At 37.1% G+C, this 21,942-nt stretch overlaps 1 pseudogene; it reads left to right on the top strand.

Moving 5' to 3' along the window:
* Positions 1–5,095: 5,095 nt before the first annotated feature.
* On the top strand, positions 5,096–6,431 carry LOC109455348 (tubulin alpha-1A chain-like; annotated as a pseudogene).
* The last annotated feature ends 15,511 nt before the right edge of the window (positions 6,432–21,942 follow it).

Below are 21,942 nucleotides of genomic sequence, written 5' to 3'. Positions count from 1 at the left end.
GGATCGGTCATGCAGGAAAAAAATAAAAAATGAAGTAAAATGGGAAAGAATAGTATGAAAAGAATTTCCACACAGAAATCAAAAAGTAGCATGATGTACCTAGTGATATTACAGCAGGGGGTGAGTTTCTGAGCAGTGATCCTGTTTCCATCTCTACAGGGCAGGAGCCCTTACTTGTTCTCAGGAAATAAAGCCTGTTGGGAAATTATTTTATAACTACTCACTTCAAAAACATGTTTTGCAAAAAGCACTAGAGTTTAAGAAACTAAAGCTTTTCAAAAAGGGAAGTGACAGATACTATTAGCTGGCTGCATATTCCTGAACATTTGAATTATCATGCTATTGTTCTGACAGACTCAGCCAAAGTGGCTAACCCCTTATAGTCTAGAAAAATATTGTCACCATATCCTGAGAGTTTGTGCCTCTAAGGTAATAAGCATTTAGTGGATATGTGTATGTGGTGGTGTGCAGAAGACACCGGTGGGATAGAAGACAGAAGAAAAGTGTGATTTTTGGTTATTTTATGGCACCATTTTATTTGGGTAAGGGATGAGAAGGAAATAGAAAAGGGAAAGGGGAAGAGAGAACAAGGGGAAAAATTGAGTTGTCTTTGACACTGGAGCCTTCCTAGACTCCAAATTACTATGGCAATTGATAGCTATGATACTCGTGTGGCACTTCCAAGACCGTTTTAGCTCAGTAGTAATGATAATAGCTACCATTTATTGAGCACTTATCACATGCAGGATGTGTCTACACATTTTAAAAACATGATGACATTTAATTATCAAAACAACCCTCTGCAAGATATGGGCTTTATCGATGATGAAACTGAAGTCTTCAGGAGATTAAGTAGATTGCTAAAGATCACACAGCTAGTAAGTAGCAGAGTTAAATTCATAATTCCTATTTTGCTACTGTGGTATACTAGCTTAACATTTTTACATAATTTTGCATAAGAACAAGTTTTTTGTGTGTTTTGTTTTTTAACCCATAACCCGATGTAGGTTATAAGCTCTTTCAGAACAATGATCAGGCATTGCATTCATTTTATTTCCTCATTTGTTTAAAAAAAAAAAAAAAAGTTAAACTTAAATGCAATCTCCAAGATTTTTCCGAGCTCTACCACTCTGTTTAGGTTTCTACTTTGTAAAACCCTCAGCACTGGGAAAGCTTCCATCAACATAATAGGTGTTCAATAAAATATTCAAAAATGGCTTGTTTAATTAATGGATAAACCCCCACTTCAGGAAAAAAATGCCATAACATCAACAACCACTGGACTCTCCATTTTGTTTGAGTAACTCAAAATATTTAAAATGAGGTGACTTCATTGGTTTTACACTTCATTAATGAATAAACTGCAGAATATTTTATGAGATGCCTATTGCAATTCTTGTAAATTATAGTACTTCTTAGTTTGCCTATATATATATATATATATATATTTTTATTTTTTTTTTCTCACAGTCGAACTTACTTACCCTCTCCAAACCCACTTAACGTCCCTGTTCCTACCTAACATTTGGCAAAAGGCAGCCACTCAGTGATAAACATAGTTCAAATTATACTCATTCTATCATTGTTATTATATTTTGAATCACATAACCTTTACCCAAGGAGATATCATTCCAAAATGATCCCAAATAACAATTTAAAAAAATCCAATCCATTTTCTCTTGTGCCAATATATTACATTTCAACATGTCTCATCAAATATTTTTTAAAATCACACAATATTTTTTCTGAAAACATTTAGTCATGAGTCAGTGCTTGAAGCATTTTATCCAATACTCTGATAATTCACTAATGAGAATTTCCCCAAATTAAACTGCCTTGTTAGTTTCATTATCTATTTTTGGCTGTGAGAGAAAAATAAGTCTAAAACTTTCATAAAATTTTAAATAAGTTATTCAAAATTCCAAAGAAAGAAGTAAGTGAAGAGTTAGGTAAGGAGAGAAATTGATTCTGGGTGGCAATGGGGACAGCGGGAGGGAGGTAATCATGATACTCTCTCTTTACAAATAAAGATTTAGAACCAAGTCCTTGGATAAATATTTTCCACCAATAAGCAACTATATCTATAAACATATATCTGAATTAACATCTTCTTGGAGTATTTACTTTTATAGAGAAACAGTTTTAGTACAGGCATCCCGATAAGTATGGGTCCTGAAAATTTATATGTTAAGCTAAGAAGATCAACCAGCTCACTAATTCCCCAAAAGAGTTAAAACCTTTCCTTGAAATTTGTTCAGGCTTACAAAAAGAAGAATAAGTATACGTTTGTTATATGTACTTATTTCTATTTGTATCTGTGTGTATATACACAGATGCAAATATAAATGTAACATTTGTGAAATAACGTCTATCTCCTTAAATTCAAGAAGCTTTGGTTATAGCTACTGAGAGATTTTTAACACAATAAGATATTTATTTTTCACTAAACATTTAAATCTATCAGGTGTAGGCAGAGTTGAAACACTGTAAGACACCACAAAGAAGAGGAAAATGATGCAGTGAAAATCCTGATCCTTCCATATCATAAGATGTCACAAATACCACAAGATTCTGAACAGGATATAGAGGACAAGCAAGCAGAAATTTCAAGTTCTGTCATGGGAAAAAAAAGTAGAGCTTTGGGGGCCTGTGATGTTTTAGGTCTGGAGAAACCACAAAAGGAGACTGGAGAAGAAGCCAACAAAGCAACAGAAATGTATGTGTGGGTAGCAGTAGACTACTGCCTGCCCAAGATTGATGCCTTCAGCAAAAATACATGAGTTACCCAAATAAATCAGACACACAGAGAGATTATATTTCTGTTTCAAAAAGTACAACATAGACCATGGCAGAGAGAAACGAATTTGACCTTTGATCACAAAGTCAGAAAACCTCAGGGACACTTACCAACAACTGCAATCACTTCAAAAACTGATGATCTTTTATATTAATTCTTGCCTATACGTCACCAAATTCTGGGACTTTTATCATGCTTATAATAAAGTTAAGAGGCACTTGCTTGGATGTAAGAGGTCATTTTAGATCAGTGAGGGAAAATTTGCCAGGAAGCCTGAGAAAGAGACCACTCCCCTGAGGACCTCTCCATTGCCATGGTAACTCAAGAAATCATGTCCAAAGGTGAAGTTCAGGGGTTCAGAGTTAGAGGCTTTATTTTAACCTTGCTAATTCACCACATCATTCAGTACTGGAACTGTGATATTTTGAGAAAACTCTTCACAACCAGAAGCATCTCTGTGGTCACAGTACCATCATCATACATAGGCCAATAGGTTAATTTTCCAAATATTTTGCAAGTCTGAAACATACAATAAATGATCCATCAGTAAATACATGTTAATTATATAGTTATTTAAAGTATCTGAAGAATGCTAAAGTCCTGGGTGCTATTTTATTTTATCTTTTTTTCCCCTTGGGAGATCTCCTGTAATCAGTCTCAACATTTAGACTCAGTTCTGCATAGGACCGATGTGCTGGGCCAGCTTTCTTCCATGATATATCTTTTATTTTTTATTATTATTATTTTTTAAGAACGGTGCAGCTCTCAGAGGCCCATGTAGGGATTGAACCAGCAACCTTGGTGCTACCAACACCATACTCTAACCAACTGAGCTAACTGACCACCCCTCCCCGGCATATCTTAATAAGGTGGGACACTGCTACATGTCAGGACTTAAAGCATTTTGAAAAAAGCTTCTTGGAGTTGGGTCAAACAAACCAAACAGCAAACATTAACACTCAATTGTCTTAAAATCTTAATTAACCTCACATTCCAAAAATCTTCTTTTGCTTTCACACAAATGATGTGTTAATTGGTATGAAGAAGTTAGGAAATCACAGGCCAAGGATCCAGTATCTCTTTCCGAATTTCCAACCAGGTCTGTAACTGATTCCTTGTTTTATTTATATTGAGCCATTTCATTTCTTGAGACCTCAGCTCTGGGGAACCCACTCCCTAAGCCATTTTCTCAGAAATATGCCTCTGTTCTGAAAGGAAATCTTCTGGGAAGAGAGAGCTAAAAAAAAAATGAAAGAGAAGGCAGGAACCAGAAAGCAAGAAAAGGCATAAGAGAATAAAAGAATAAAAACAAAATAAGATAAACAAAACAGTAGAAGTATAGAAAACAAGAAAGCCCAAGATGCAAGAAAATCTCTTTGCCAATTCAAAATAAAACTCCCAAGGCTTATTCCAAGATTCAAACATAAGTATTACATCTGTGGCAAGGAGCAGAACATTATTAAAATTTTAATATTCTAACACAATTTCTCTCTTCTTCCAGAATACCTAATTCCCATTTCCCTTATTACCTGCATTTGAGAAATACATTAATTTTTTCTAAGTCAATTTACATTTTTATAAAATAATATAAAATATCTTTCCTTAAATATTCATTGGAAAAAAGTTTCAGAGAAGTGGAGTTTTTGAGACAGTATTTCTTTTATAATCAATCAAAAATTTCCTTTTCAAATGAATAAATATAGATGTTTCTATTTGCTATTATATCAGAATGGTTAAAAATGATGAGAGACTACTTGAAGAAAGAGCAGTATTTGGTTTTGCCATTTAGTAACTATGTGACCTCAGGTTTCTCTAATGTTTTAGTTTGATTTTGTGTAAAATTAGTATAATAAATAATAATAATAATAATAATAATAATAATAATACATTCTCACTTTCAAGTTTAAATGAGGCAATAATGCATGGTACCTGGTAGGCAATAAATTCACAATAAATACTAGATATAAATATAACTATTACCATTACTTTCATTGTTACTATTATTGATGCGGTTAAAAGATGATGTCTTTCTAAAGAAAAGGAGTGATAAGTATATAGTTCATTTTGATTCCTCACAGTCTTCACCAGTTTACCACTGATTTTTCACTTTAGAGACCATAATAAGAAAGACAAAATAATGTAGAATGGGAATGAGAAAAATAAATGTGCTTGGGAACTATTTTTACTAATTTAATAGTTCCAAATTTAGTTGTGTTGTACAGCTAGAGTAAAGCTGTTGAAACTCAGCAAGCCTCTCTTCCTCTCAACCATCCGTCCTGCAGCCGCAAAGCAGCAACCATGCGTGAGTGCATTTCCATGCATATTGGCCAGGTTGGTGTCCAGATCAGCAATGCCTGCTGGGAGCTCTACTGCCTGGAACATGGCACCCAGCCCAATGGCTAGATGCCAAGTGACAAGTCCACTGGGGAAGGAGATAACTCCTTCAACACTTTCTTCAGTGAGACAAGTGCTGCAAGCATGTGCCCAGGGCAATGTTTGTAGAGCTGGAACCCACGGTCATTGATGAAGTTCACACTGGCACCTATGCCAGCTCTTCCACCCCGAGCAGCTCATCACAAGTAAGGAAGATGCTGCCAATACCATGTTCGGGCGTGCTACACCATTGGCAAGGAGATCGCTGACATTTTCTTGGTCCGAACTCGGAAACTGGCCAACCGGCACTCAGGTCTTCAGGGCTTCCTGGTTTTCCACAGCTTTGGCGGGGGAACTGGTTCTGGGTTCACCTCCCTGCTGATGGTATGTGTCTCTGTTGATGAGGGCAATAAATCCAAGCTGGAGTTCTCCATTTACCCAGCCCCTCGCTGCAGTCAAGCCCTGCAACTTCATCCTTACCACCCACACCACCCTGGAGCACTCTGATTGTGCCTTCATGGTTGACAATGAGACCATCTATGACATCTGTCGTAGAAACCTCGATATTGAGCACCCAACTTACGCTAACCTGAACAGGCTGACAGGTCACCTTGTGTCCTCCATCACTCCTTCCCCCAGATATGATGGAGCCCTGAATGTTGACCTGACCAAATTCCAGACCAGCCCGAGGTCCTGTCCCCACATCCACTTCCCCCTGGCCACATGTGCCCCTGTCATCTCTGCTGAGAAAGCTACCATGAGCAGCTTTGTGTAGCAGAGATCACCAATGTGTGCTTTAACCAGCCAACCAGATGGTGAAATGGGACCCTTGCCACAGTAAATACATGGCTTACTGCCTGTTGCACTGTGGTGTCGTGGTTCCCAAAGGTGTCAATGCCACCATTGCCACCAAAAGACCAAGCGTACTATCCAGTGTGTGGACTGGTGCCCCACTGGCTTCAAAGTTGGCATTAATTACCAGCCTCCCACTCTGGTAGCTGGTGGAGACCTGGCTGAAGCACAGCGAGCTGTGTGCATGCTGAACACCACACCTATTGCTGAGGCATGGGTGGGCCTGTACAATGAGTCTGGCCTGATGGTCGCCAAACGTGCCTTTGTTCACTGGTACATGGGTGAGGGCATGGAGGAAAGAGAGTTTTCTGAGGCCCATGAGGAAATGGCTGCCCTTGAGAAGGATTAGGAGGAGGTTGGTGTGGAGTCTGTTGAAGGAGAGGGTGAGGAAGAAGGAGAGGAATACTGAAGTTAACGTGTCAAAAAGATGCTGCTTTTACACAGAAGCTTATTCTGTTTTAAACATTGTAAAGCTGTGGTCTGATCAGTTAATTTGTATGCAGCAGTATATATTCTCATATACAATTACTGGCCTATGCTTTGAAACATGATGCTTTGTTACAGACCCAAGTGGCCCATTCCTTTGATGGGTTTGAATAAAGTATCCCATCTTTAAAAAAAAAAAAGAAGAAGAAAGAAAAGGAAGAAAGGAAAAAAGCGAGAGCCTTTTGTTTTCTTTCTCTCCTGCTCTCTCTTTTTTTTTTCACAACTCAATTAATGTGGCACAAACATTTAAGTTTTTTGAAAAACTCATTGGACTAACAGACATACAATGATTGATTGTTCCCCAATTCAAAGGACTTATCACTTTAATAATATTAAGAATAAAGGAAAAGCAAAAACCTCATCATTAAATTTTTATTAGATCTAAGATATTTTCTGTTAGAGATTTTTCACCCAGTAAAGTATGAAATTCTACATGGGTCTCCAAATGAATTGCTGCTTTGGTCACATTTGTCCGTGAAATTGGGTGTATTTAATCTGGACACTTTTATTTCCTTAGGGTTTCTGCCTGAACTACTTTCCTAAAAACTTTCCAGAACCTCAAAAGGAAATCGATTGAGATATGAAATAGGAAAATAAAATGCAAGGAGAGAGGATAACAAAGATGAAATACTTTTGAGAATAAAGGCAGAAAAGTAGAATATGATAAAACAGAGTCAGGATGACAAGGAAGCCCCAGGCCTAAGGCAGAAAGATGTTTTGTTCTAGATTCAATACATATTTCACAGGCTGATGGTAAAATCCACCCCTATCTGCAGGTATATCACAGACATGACAGATTTCTAATCAATGGAATTCTAATATGTATTAAGCTCTATGCTCAGGTATAGATCATTTCAGACACAAGTATATGATTCAAACAGGTCTGTTACCTAAAGCAAATCATCTGAAAAGAGCTTTCCATTTTTGCAACACTCTCTTTTAACAGTTTCTGTAATTTTCTAAAAAATACATAAACAGAGAACTGAGCTGGATGAGAACAGCTTCATGAATTCAATTTTTCTTGTTTGGTTTTCTAGTCCTTCATTTTCTCCCCTGAGGCAATTCTTAGTATTATAACGAATAAGAAAGAGAGACAAAGTAAATAAGAGCAAGATTAAGAAACATGTGATGTACTGTGAGGTCTTTTAGGTGAAATTCTTCTCTCCAATAAATGAATACAGGAGAATTTTAATAAGTCTCCAGTTTTTAACCATTTCGTAATTGCATCATAGATCCATACATAAAAACCATCTGAAATCGGCCAGTATTACCAGCAGGTCATACAGAATGGAATTTATAGGTGAGGAAAAGACGTGCTTGCTAAGGACATCTGGAAAAGGGTGCCCCGAGTGCTTGATTCTCAAGATTATGGCTAAATCCCCCACTATTGCTAGAGAAATTTCATATAAGGGGCTAATATGGACTGAATTGTGTACCCCTAAAATTCATATGTTGAAGTCCTGATCCCCAGTAACTCAGAATGTGATTGCATTTGGAGATAGGGTCCCTAAAGAAGTAATCAAGTAAATGAGGTCATTACGGCAGGCCCTAATTCACTATGACAGGTGTCCTTCTAGGAAGATAAGAGGACGTAAGGATGCAAGCACGCACAGAGGGAAGACCATGTGAAGGCACAGGGAGAAGGTCACCACCTACAAGCCAAGGAGAGAGACTTCAGGAAAAAAAATGAACCCTGCATGTATATTCATCTTGAACTTCTAGCCTCCAAAATTAGAAGAAATAAATTACTGTTGTTTCAGCAACTGAGTCTGTGATACTTTTTTATGTCAGCTCTAGCAAATTAATAGTGTGGCAAATAAATGTCAGTGTGGTTGATTCTTGAGTTTTCAAGGATCATTGACAGTATGTAAGTTATCTAGCTTCTTTATCTGTTTTTCTTTCCATTTCTATTTCATGAAGATATTTCCCAGAAACTGTGAACAGGAATTAAAAGAAAAAGGGGTTTGCTAAAAAATATTTGTTGGGGGGATGTGATTTAAGAAAAAAAATGTTTTTTCTCCTTGAATTCCACTTGGGAAGAGGTAGGTGCTTTCTTCTTCATGGTGCTATTACGGCACTTAGAGTATTATATTATAGCTCTTTGCTAGATATGAACGCCATGCAAGTAGGAATTCTTGTTTTGCATACCTATAGCTGCCCTTAGAGTGTCTGAGACATAATATTCTTAGCACGTTGGGCAGTGCTTCACATACACTGGGCACTTAGTAAATACAATAGGCACTCAATAAATATTTGATAAATCAAGGAACACTACAACATTGGTAACTTTCCTCTTTGTCACTAATGCAGAAACAGAACTTAAGTGACTTTCCCAAGATGACATTAATTCTGGTGTTTGAAGAGATCCTAAAATTCACACTTCTCTTTTCCTTTCTGAGTTCTGAACCATTAATGGAGACAACGGAGTCTGGAAATAGACTGGAATGTCATCTTTATGTTTAAGGCTAAACTGAAGAACATGAAATGGGTGTAGAAGAACCAAGGGCTTCCTAATACAGAACACTAAAATTAGAAAGACTTGGGTGGTTTTTTTTTTGTTTCTTTTTAATCAGTCTCAGAAAACTGGATGGAATTCTCACCGTGTAAAATATACAGCATGGGGGAAATAGCAGAGTGACTCCTTCCTTTGCAACTGGATCCTATAGAGGAGAAGAAGGAAGAAGTGACACTTTGAAAATCGTGAATAAGATAAGCCACTGCACCTCTCCTAGAGAGTAGTATGCAAGGGGGTAAAGAATAATCAGGACAATTGCTCTAGTGGAGCGCCCTCTGCAGAGAAGGAAATGCCAGGAGGAAGTGTTCTGCAGCCCCCTCCTTCCCAACCAGCCTGGTATGTCCAGCACTCAAGCTCAAGTCTTCTGACACCAAGATTTCCCTTACTATAGTATTCACCTTCTTATAATGACTCAGCAGAACTGAAGATAAAAAGAGAGTTGACCTAACCTGAGTTTGGGTACCTATCTAGAATTAAATTGTGTGTGTTAATCTTTTAAAAACTTCTCTGCAGCCTTAACATAAAAGCCTTATTATAAATCTCCATACTTGGCACATAGTAGAAATCAAATAGTGAGTGCAATGATCATTTAGTAAAATTACCGCAAAAAGAAGCAACCTTGAAGCATTTTTGACCTGGCACAAACTTGAAAGGTAATCGATTGGAAAATGAGGACTGAGAATGGAGGGAGGGAGGGAGTTGAGGCGTGGGGAAAGGGAATTTTTTTCCCAAGAGATTTGTAGCTGTATTAGTGCATCTACTTGGCTATTTTCAGAAATGAGGAACAAAGAAATTTCTTCTTTGGGTCATCAAATGATCCTTCCAATTAAGCCCTGAGTATAATAGTAAGAAATCATTGCCTACCACCAGAAAATGTTTAACAACCAACTCTTCGGGTGGAAGGGACCCTGATTTGTAGCATTGGCTCATTTCTGTGGTGGAAATACTCCAACCATGGCCCATTTTAAGCTCCCACATCATGCCCCAGCTCACAAAATTCCTGAAAATTTAACAATCATTTCTCACCAGTCAGTACAGGCCAGGTCCACACACCACAACCAATAGAGATGCCAGAGAAAGAAAAGCTCCACTGGAAACGGTACAGATTGCCACTTGAGGATCTCAGCCCTGTAATGCACCAGGTGAAAGAAGACTCTTGGGAGTCCACACGGTTATACTGGAAACACACAGATCTCATGTATTGCTGGAGAAATGGACTGATTTCTGGCACACATAGGTAAAGAAGCAGGTCTAGGCTCAAGCGGAGGGGGTCATCTTGCAGCTCTTCCATCATTTCCTAATTCCAGACATTTGAATTAGAAAATGATAAAAAGAAGACAAAAAAGAAAGAAAGGAAGGAAGGAAGGGTGGGAGGGAGGGAGGGAGGGAGGGAGGGAGGGAAGGAGGGGGGAGAGAGAGAGAGGGAGAGAGAGAGAGAGGAAAGAAAAGAAAGAAAGAAAGAAAGAAAGAAAGAAAGGAAGGAAGGAAGGAAGGAAGGAAGGAAGGAAGGAAGGAAGGAAGGAAGGAAGGAAGGAAGAGAAGGTGCTATACAGGAAGGAAGCACTTTCTGTCATAACAGCAACTACTACCCTAATCCTACTAACTGGGACTTTAATATGACTTGTCAACAACCTCTATGGTTGCTGGATGCTAAGAAGACTTTGACAGAAATAAGGAACTGCCAAAGTAATTAGTGCAAATAATACACTGAACATTTCCACTGACCACATTCTGAGAATGAGAAAACTTGTAATTTATATCCAGTGTGTGTAAAATCACGAAATGCAAGCGTTTTCCATATATAAAAAGGGGATACGTGCACAAAAGCACAGGATGAAATTTTAATTTTAATAGTGTTCTTTTTTTTTTTTTTTTTTTTTTTGGTTTTAATTAAGCCAATTGTGGATCTCTTTGTGGGTGTACAGCGACTTTCCTCAGGTAGTTAATTAGAAACTGTGTCTGACTGAGCACAATGGAGACCTGTAAAGGTAAATGAAGATTGGAAAACCTCAGATGACAGAAGAGATTACAAATGCTATTAAAGATTTAGCAGTAGGAGAGGGAAATGGAACGCAAACTTTTTACAGTTGTGGAATATTTGCATACTAGATTACTATTGTTATACCTGGAAATACGGTAACGAATACAGAAGTCAGGCGAGGAGAGAGTTTTTGCCTCCTTGTAATTTGATGGTATTACACGATCTTTCCTGAGGGTTGTGGATTTCTCTCCTTCTCCCTCCCTCCGTCCCTCCCTCTCTCCCACAATCTCTCATGCTTAGAACATGATCAATAAAGGCCTGTTTCTTTCTGGAAATCTTCAAATTTAGCCTTCCTAACATTTACTCTTATGGGATTATTTCACCCTTTGAAATGCCCACATCTTTTGCATCTGTGCCTTTTAAATCTGAACTCACGAGAGATTTCCTGGGCCATTATAAGAATTTATTTAGGTGCCTTGTGTAGAGGCATTTTAAGAGGTGGTTAGACTTGCAAGTTTTTCAGGTCATGCTCATGAAGCCTGGGCTTTGGAGCTAGACTGATGAGTTCAGACCACAGCTTTGCTTTGGCTGCCTTGTAAATGTTGAAGCAAGTGATTTAATCTCTGAATTCTCTTCTCCCTCCTTTGTAATTTGATAATAATAATATGCTGTGATAGCATAATTGTGACTTTTAAAAAACTATTAATAATTTTTGTTTAATTATGTAAGTGTCCAGCCCAGGGCCAGGACCAGGACACAATTGCTCAATTGTGTATATCCAGTCTTCTGCTAAATTTTTCAAAATCGATTTTCCTAATCTCCAGGACTATTTAAGCTAAGAGTAGTTTACATATCCGATATGATAACCCCATATCCTTTAACAATCTATTGCTTCCTGTTGATTAGAAGTAATCTAAGCAGTGGTTTTCAAAGTGAGGGGAAAGAATATCTGAATCACTGTGGCAGGGGATTTCGAGAAGACAAATTATCTTCCCCGACTGCCATGCCCAACTGGACTCTACCAACCTAGGATGTCAGTTCTACTGGTTGTGCCCTCAGCCCTCTGAAGAAAGAACACATTGTCGACTAAGCAAGACAATAATTTATCAGATACTTTGTTTGTAGCAAAATAAGGCTTCAATTAATGTATGAGTGTTGACATCTTTCTACTACGAATAATACAACTGAGATTTTACATAAGAACAGAATCATTACCCCCGAAATTTATAGTTTATTTTAACCTCATGATTTTCTCCACTTTTATTTTTATTCAAATGTCTCTATCAGACTTCTATATTCTAATTTGTTCTAGACATTTTTCTTATTTTTCTTTTTTACATATCCCCTTTTCCTGTTTATTGGATCTACTTTTTAAGCAAAATATTTTGTTTAAATATTTATAGGCCATCGGTCCCAACACCAAGATTTGGTGATATCTATCTTATGAGAGCATTTAGCATATTAAATTTAAAGCACACTTTATAATGTAGATTGTATATTGATATTATACCTGTCTGAAGCTATGAGTATGCTCTTGAATTCCTTTCTTTTTTAAAATTCCTCTGTGAAACACTGCTCTGTTCTTTCATTATTATTTTATGATACAACTATGGCCAACCACATAGTAAGTTTTACAGTTTTACCTGCTTATATTTCTTCATTAATGTCTTCCCCTCAAATTCTAGTTTAAGTTATTTTGATAAGAACAAAGAAAATATTTTCTAATTCCATTGTTCGGGTACTCTAAGTGATAGTCCAGAATATCAAATTCTGATGTCTCGTGCTCTTCTGAACATTCTTTTTTTCTTTTCCAAAGTCACAGCCTGAATATTTTAAAAGGAGAGAAATTAAAGTACAGCCTGCCTCCTTCTGACCTTTACCTTTCTAACAGGACTTCAGATTTGCCAGAGGAATAAATGAGAAAAGTTCTCACAGTATTATGTAAATCAGCCAAACCGGCTGGTCATCCAGGAGTTTTATCAATTTGATTTGGCTTTCCAGCAAATCTCAGATACATGCCTAAGGAATAATACACTCACCTTTTAACAAGTCATTTCAAAACTGGTTGCGGCAACCTTTGCGTGCCCCAGTACCTTTTCATTACATTTGCAGATCCCTGTGAAACTTCCTTATTCGTCTCTGATTCTAAAGAATAGGTCCAGTGGCTCCAAGTTTTTCTTCCTTCTCAGCTATGTTCTTCCATTCAACAGCCACTTGACACTGGTCTTCATTCTCTTCCATCCTCACAGAAGATGCTGTTTTTATCCGGCCTAGCTTTTGATATTATTTATCCCATCCTATCTGGAAGTGGTGTTATTTGTACCTATTTACAAATAATCTGAAACATAGAGTATGGTCCTCCTTCCTTTTACGTGATTACGTAGCAGACAGACGTGCTTACATTTATAACACGTTTAGATGCTCCCCACCTCAGGCCGAAATCCCAAGAGCCTCTAGCTCATTGCAATATGTCCCTCAATTGTGCATGTTCAGCTGTGCTTATAACTTAACATTTTGCACAAAAGAGGAAACAGAAATATATTTAAATCCTCCATTCCACCTAAGAAAACAAATCACATCGTGTGTACTTGTAAAGCATTTGATGCTGGCCAAACATTGGATCAATTCACTGAGGAAAACAGGGAATTTACCTCTAAAGACTGGTCATTTAAAAATAGATAAGATGTTGAGCTGTGCAGTTTATCACTGGCACACAGCCTGGAACCTCAAAGAGATAATGTTGTGGACAAGTAACACCTCATTAAAAATTGAAAATATATTGCTTGCGTCAGTAGTATGTTCCTTCCGGCTGGTTACACTGGGTGTGTAATCTCTGACAGTGACCCCAGTGAAACAGGCACTTTGCAGGCCAGAGAAATTACATAGGCTTTTATAAGAAAAATTTGTAAGAAAAATAAGATATTTTCCCTCAAATTATTTACAAGGAAACAATAGCCAGGAATTTGAAGCAATGGCTTGAAAGGGGCATTTAAGCCTCAAAGGGTAGCCAGACCAGCAACCTTAGAGATACTTGATTTGCAAATGCTAGTAGTCAGAATTAGGTGTTAAGGGACGTTTTCTGTTAGTTGATATCCATTGCCAGAGATGTGATTTTCTCTGTGCTTTTCTAGGCTAGTGTTTGGAGTTTATATTTGGCATGATCTACTCTGAAATTAGCCAGAAAGAGTGTTAAAAAGAGAGAGACTTTGTACTATGAGCTCAACAGCAAAATAAAAGCAATAGCAGTGTCTCAGGGCTATTTCCTTAGAGATTTATTGGGCTTTATTAAATTTGGAACCAGTCAAGAAGACGACCACAGCTGCTGTAATTTCAAACAAAAGCAAAACAGCCTCTTCTCTGTTTTTCTCTGTAGTGTCCCGGTAAACTGGTAAACTCTCCAGGTAGGATCTGTCTTACTTATGCTTACCAACTGGAAAGTGGTGTTGCTGTACATAATGTGGTACCAGTAAGAATAATCCAAGAGATTTGTTTTGATTTATTTCTCACTTGGGGATATTTAGGAATAGCTTGTAAAAAAGAAGCTGAACTATAAAGCCTACAAAAACTGATTTCCACAAAACCAAAGACTTTGGAATTGGTTTTCTATGTTGTTTCTGCCATCCTCCACACCCTAAATCTTCACTAAGGAATTCTAAGAACAGATTAAAAGGTGTAATAATGATATGTAGAAACAGATACTGGTATTAATTTGATCCTATGCCTCAGGAAAACTGAAAATGCTAAAAGCAAGCTTCTAGTTATCTATTTTAAAGCACAGGTCAGAGTGCAATAGGATTTTGAAACAGTGAAACAAAACAACAAACAAATAAAAACTTCACAAAACACACTTTTGGGGTTTTTTGGACATTTTTCTATATAGAGAATATTTAGCATGTGGTCTCAAGGTCAAATGGAGATCATCTGGGATTTTAGGAGGGAAAAAACTTTTCTTAATTATATTAACATACATTAGCTAATAAGTCTAAATACAAGAAAAATGTGTCACTTACTGTACCCAGCATCTACAATTGATAAAAAAAAGGTGAGAGGATTTAACGGATAATTAAAGTTCACAAGAAGAACCTTACCATAAGAATTAATACTCTGAACATGCAAATGAGGCTCACTGCTTGCTGTGATGGTGAAGATAATGAAGGTGGTACATTCTGTTTGAGACATTAACTAGTTAGGAATAGTATTTAGAAGAAGCTGGATTAAAGTTTCATGTTTGAGTTCATTTTAGTACAATTCTATGGCTATGTCACTGCATCAGCAGGGGTCCAGTCAGAAGATAGAAATCATACCTGTTATTTTAACTGTGAGATTTAATAATGAAGAATTTTTAGCCAAGGCATTGGAAAACTCTAAAGTCAAAAAGGGAATACTAAGGTATCAAGGAGATACTAATAGCAGAAAGTAGCTACAAACTCTAGACAGAAAGAGAATGAGGAGAGAATTTGTCAGTGAGAAGCTTGGAGGAGGGGCACCTGAGAATGGGGATGCAGAGGCTTTGAGGAGGGGGTCTCTGACCAGCTGGTACTGGCATCTCTAATACACAGAGGAGAGAACCTGTGCAGTTAGAACCCAAACTTTGAGAAGGGGGCACCTGCCAGCTGTTGCTGCTATCTCTAAAGGGGTTCAGTGAGGCTAGTTTGAGGGACTTTAGAAAAACATCAAACTGAAATACCTGCTACCGTTAGAAATCAAATTTGCTGCCAGAGTGAGGAAGCATTGCTAGAGTAACGATGACAGAAGCAAAAATAAAATCAGTAACAGAAAATAAACAGGAAGGAGCCTGTCCCTTCTTTGTCCTCCAGCTTCCTGATCTCTCTCTAGTGCCTCCTATAAGCCAAGTGCAACATGAAGGCAAGTGCAAAACAAAAATGCAGTTTACAGAGTCCCAGCCCCTCCTCCCAAAGCTGTGTATGGCTAGGTCGGTTTGATGCTGTGAAACAATAGCTTAATAACTGACACAGCCACTGAAATTTGATAGAGAGAATCACTGAACTGCTTCCCAAGTCAGGCACTTTTTGGAAACAGAAGTGATGTCTCTGAGATCTCCAGCTTGTTGGCTCACCACTGATTCATAAGATTGCATTTTTTACTGATACACTGATACGATAGAGTAATTCAACACAATGAATTTGAAACTGCAGGGGAAAATACAAAAACATTGCTGATTTGTTCTAGGAAGTGAGTATATTCACACTCAAATTGTCCATGTGGATTGCTCCAATGCCCACTGTAGCCTCCATTCACTTCCACTGCTGAATTTTCCTATGTTCAATGAAACTATGGTTATTGAAGAACTGCAGAGTTATTTACTAGAAATGCAGTCACAAATTCAGGGATGTTCACAATCGCTGAGCATAAATCACACTTTAAGTTTTCATATTGCTTTTGGAGTTTGAACCCGTGTGTGTGACAAAATTGTCAAGTGTCTGCCGTATCACTTCAAGACAATTGTATTCTGGCTGGTAGAACTATGTCTACCCAGAAGACAAAGTTTCCTACAACTTTGCATATAAACAGTATAAACATAGAAAATTCCAGAAGTATTCTGTAATTTCTGACTATGTACCCACCTTTGGCTCTGTAAAAGTATGTTCTTTCTCTTTAAAATAATGAAACTAAAGCTTATTATCATCTGGTCATTATCTGAATAAAAAAATAAGACATGGCCTGATTTACACACCCTCAAAATCTTGAAAATAGTTTATTTTATTAAGTACCAAACAGAATTTTTGTTGAAGTTTTAAAACTTGAATAACTAGCCATAGAATGATTTTTATAAATAAACAAACTAAACTATCTTTGATACATTGTTTTTATATTACTGCTAAAAAAATCTACATACTATATATTTGCAATGTATAAATAGCCACAAGATCCACAGATCCACAGACAATCCCAAACTTTTGAGGCCAAACGTGTCAGAATTCAGAACTTTTCCGATTTTAGAAAAGTAATATGTCACAAATACTCAAATACCATTTGAATATTCACATAAACTGAGATCAAGCGACTATAAAGCGTCTCATGTTCATGCATACCAAATCAGGACTTATTACCATTTATACCGGATGAGTTACAAGGAAACCTTTGGATGTTTAAAACATGTAAGTTTTTGGAATTATGAATAAAGTGTTGTAGATGTCTATATTATTAACTATTGTTATACATAAAATATCTACATGATTAAAAACTGGTATATCCAATCATGTAACCTCTAATAATGACATCAAGAAAGCTTTATAAATGTGATTTTTTAAATAGAAAAGACATTAGCATGTTTGTATGCAAAAGAAGTTAGTTGAGAGTCCAAGATATGAGTGGTAAAAGTAATAGCTATCTATCATAAAAACACAAAAAATAAAAAAAGGAGAGAGAGATCCTTCTACTTTTTTTTTTCTTTAAACAGCATTTGCTAAGCAACTTCTATATGCCAGAATTGTATGCACAATACAAAGACAGATAAAACTCAGGTACTGCCATCCAGTAGGCTAAAGTCTAGCAAAAGAAATGTAATAAAGTATGAAAAATAATCCTAAAATGGACATCCATAGAAGTACAATGGAATAGATAGGATTAAATAATTGATTCTTTCAAGGAAGGGTCAAAACATTTCATTGATAGATGACACTTGAAAAGTAGGTAATTATTTTTTTTTAGGTTGGTGGTGGGGTACTGGGAAAGGAGAAGACTACTTTTAAACAGAACAGTTTGAGCTAGTATAAATGGTTATGAGACAGTGTGTCACAAGAAATGTAATCAATAGCATAGATGGAATTACCTTAATATCAATACAAATACATTTTGAGTGCCTACTATGTGCTATACTTGCATTGTACAATATGTAGCCACTGGAAATTTGTGGCTATGAAGTCCTTGAAATGTGACTAGTGTGACTAAGTAACTGAATTCTTTATTTTACTTAATTTTCTTTTACAATATACTTATTAATTCGTTTAAATAACCATAACAAACACATTATATGTTAACAAATAACTCGTTTCTTATGAAAATAACAATATTTTTTAAGCCACTTAGAGATATCCCACCCTGGAATCATTTCTGCAATTCTAGTATACCCATTTCCTAGTAGTTTGGGGTGTTCCTGGGAAGTCTCACGCCTGCAGCCTTTCCTGAAGAATAATAAGGACTGCACTTAAGCTATTGAACCTGCTATAACCAAGGATGCCTGATAGTTTTAACCACTCTCCTGGTGTGGCTCATAGTGTGGTATAGTGTGCAAAAGTCTCAAACCAGGATAAGTTACAGTCCAAAGCTCCTGGGGAACCAGGATGAGATTAGAGTTTACTTGAAACTATACCCTTATTTTCCTCACTACTGGTTTCTCCTGAGAACATTCCTTAATAAGTCATTTGCTCCCCAATCTTTATCTCAAGGCCTGCTTGTAGGGAATTCAACCAAAGAAAATGTTAAATTTGATATGTCTAAGGACATCCATGTGGAGATGTTAAAATACAGCTGGATCTTGAGCCTGGTGCTTACAGACTCAATCTGAATTGGGGATATAAATTTGCAAGCCAAGAAATCATCAAAAGATGGTATTTTCATATATGAGAATTTATGTTACCTAGAGATATAATGTCAAATGAGAAGAGAATCCCAACAATAATAGAAGATAATAAATAAGGAAATTAAATAGGAGATTTTAAAAAGGAAGACAGGGTCAGTGTGACAAATACAGGTGGGTGGTTAGACAACTCAATAGGAGACAACCCAGACAACAGAACAGAAAAGGCACCATTGGATTAGTAAACATTCGGGTTCTTGGTGGCATTTTCAAGGGTAGTTTGGATAGACTGTTAGTCATAGAAGTCATATGATATTGGGGAGATGAGTGATAAGAGACATTCAAGAAAATGCAGTTTGTGGGAAAAGTGTTTGAAGAAGTTTGACTATTTCAGGGAACACAGAAATGGAGTACGTGATTGATTCAATGGAAAGACAGAGATTGAAGGTGAAAAAAAAAGGATAAAATCAAAGAAGTCAAATTTTTAAGAAAATGGAAGGCCCACTGCTTAATCCCAAATCCAAAGACATATAGTTTAGGTTTTTGTAATGGTAGCACCCCACTCCCAGCACCAATGACATTGAGAGTTAGATCAAGAAAAGCATAACAAATATGAGGAGCAGGAAACAGGGATTTATTATAGGGATTAGACCCTACACAATAGTTGGGGGGCTTCTGGGTAAATAATAGGTATAGTAGTCAGGAAGGGGATGGTTGGATGATCATAGACAAGAAACTAACCAGTGAAACAAAGGGAAACTGGGAAAAAAAAAAGTCTGAGAAAAGTTTCTGCCTTGTCATCTAAGTATCAGTCTAAAGTCACTGTAAGTCAACAAGGAAGGGAGTTAAGAAGAAAACTGGACAGACATCATGGAAAATCTAGGACAAACTGGAACTTATGAAGACAATTAGAACCCACAAAGACAAACTGCAAACCATATCTCTCTTATCTCTAACCCCAATAATGCAGATGACATATAGATAGAGCTGGTGCAGGTTTCTATAGGGCTGTGCACATGGCGGGTTCAGGACACAGAGAACAGGAAGGGGGAGATCCAGCTGCCCCACATCGATGAGATGAACTAGCCTGCAGGAGCTGCCACAGTCCTTGAAAAGCAGTGGTCAGCAAATTTTTTTTCTTTATATAAACAGTATGTAAACAAGTGTGGCTATGTTCTAATACAACCTTATTTACAAAAATAGGCAGTGGACTAGATTTGACACTCAGGCCAGTTTGTCAACCATGCTTTAGATTATAATGATAACAATTTCTCAACTGTATCCCAAATCCTACACAAATTTACCTTGTGGTCAACCTTGAACTGTACCATAAAGAGAAGGGAATTCTGGGAAATATAGTTCTACATTAGGTATGCTAACACAATATAAAATCATCGAACCATTTTCTCAAATTTTCAGAAGTTATCACGCCTTACTTCTATAATCACAAAATACAAAACAAAAACAAAAACTCAAAAGCCCACAACAACTATAAAAACATACCTGTAGTGTATAGATAGTAACTATTCAGGTCTTCATGGACCAGGGAGTTGGGATAAATATTGTCAAGAGGACATGGCCCTGACAGAATTGAAATTGCATTCATAAGGAATGTAACAAAGGTGATGAACTCTTCAAAGAACTCTATGACTTTCACAGGATAATTCCCACTGGTATAAACCATTCAAATGGTATTCCTTAATTCACAGATTTTTGAAGAATGGTACATTACCTCATTCTGGATCATATAATACATATAGTTCCAGTTTTTTAAAAATAATTTTTAGTAGCACAATCCTTTCTTCAGATGAAATCCTATTCAGAAGTGGGAATAAATAAAACATAGAGAGGAGCTTCTAGGTAGAAGTGTAAAGAGATAAAAGTTGAATACCTCCAATTGAAATAGTTCTAGAGAGGGAGGGGTATTTGCATTACAAGTACTATTTACTATACACTATTCACATATTTAAATATTAATATATTAAGGTACATCTATACGTTTTCATGAGCACTACTCTCACTCAGCCCATGCTAAATACTGAGATCTCTTTTGCCAATGAGGGCAGGTAACAGAAAACAGGTAAGAGACAATGTGAAGTATTGATACAGGTGCAAAGGTGATTAGAAGATTAAAGAAGCAAGCTGTCATAGTTTTTCCTAACTCTAATGTTATATTTTGTTCTGATAACTCAGGTTACCTTGATATCCTGGGATACCAAGGTAAAGATATTTCTGTATTCAGATTTTCATTAATACCCTCCAAAAGGGTGGCAATTTTAATAAGATCTCTGAAAAACATCATTTCCTGTAATCTCTAGGCACAATAGGTATATCAACAACAATGATGAAGGAAGAGCCATTCTTTAAAACAATTATTTTTCAGATATTGCTACAGAACATAGATAGCCTCCTGAAAAAGCTCCTCAAGATCTGAAAATTCTATCCCTGTATCCTCTAAACACCTAGTAGATCTGCAAAATAATTTGTTTGATTGACAGGAGAGACCCATTTCAAATGCCAGTAGGTAGCCTTCCAGCAAACAAGAATACAACAAGGTTTTTCCCCCTACTGCTAATGGCTAATCCTGGCACAGCCTTCAGCTGCTGCTTCTCAACATGGGTATCCTTTTAGGAAATGTGCCTGCCGCAGCTTGCCTCAAACTGATATGGTGTCAAGATGCAGAGAAAAGAAATGCGTGTAAGAAACAGACAACTGGACTCTATTAGCATCACATCCATCAGTGTACAGGGTGGAGTCTGCCAGAAGGGCAAATGGGCCTTTGCCCAGACAGAAAGTCCATTTGTTCACTAGGATAACATATTAGTTTCACAAAATGAAATATTTTAACACTCTAACGCCAGCTATGTTGAAGTATAAAGTGCATTTCTCTTTCACGAGTACTTTTTTTTCTCTCTCTTTATGGCCTTAGACATTAAGAACAGAAATACTCAGAAATCAAGGACAACAAAATGTCTTACCCAATGTGGAGCTTCTGGAATTGTCTATACCCTAAAACCCTAAGATGAGCCTACAGATGACAACTGAGGCCCTCGTGTACAAAGCATGGCTTTGAGAAAAGTGCCCTGCTGCATGATTCCACAGCGTTGGAACAAAGATCACCCTTTGTTTCATGGTTGTAGCTGCTGTTTGAAAACCCTGTGATTTCACTGATATGTGGTATATAAACCAAAAACAACAAAAGAACAAGACAAACAAATGATAAACAGAAACTTATAGACACAGATAATAGTTTAGTGGTTGCCAGAGGGTAAGGGGGGTGGAGGGTGGGGGGTGGGAGATGAGGGTAAGGGAGATCGAATATATGGTGATGGAAGGAGAACTGACTCTGGGTGATGAACACACAATAGGATTTATAGATGATGTAATACAGAATTGTA

Source organism: Rhinolophus sinicus, chromosome 3, assembly GCF_057876585.1.
Source record: "Rhinolophus sinicus isolate RSI-liver-muscle chromosome 3, RSI-T2T, whole genome shotgun sequence".
NCBI classification, from domain to species: domain Eukaryota; kingdom Metazoa; phylum Chordata; class Mammalia; order Chiroptera; family Rhinolophidae; genus Rhinolophus; species Rhinolophus sinicus.
This window is presented reverse-complemented; position numbering and strand designations above follow the sequence as displayed.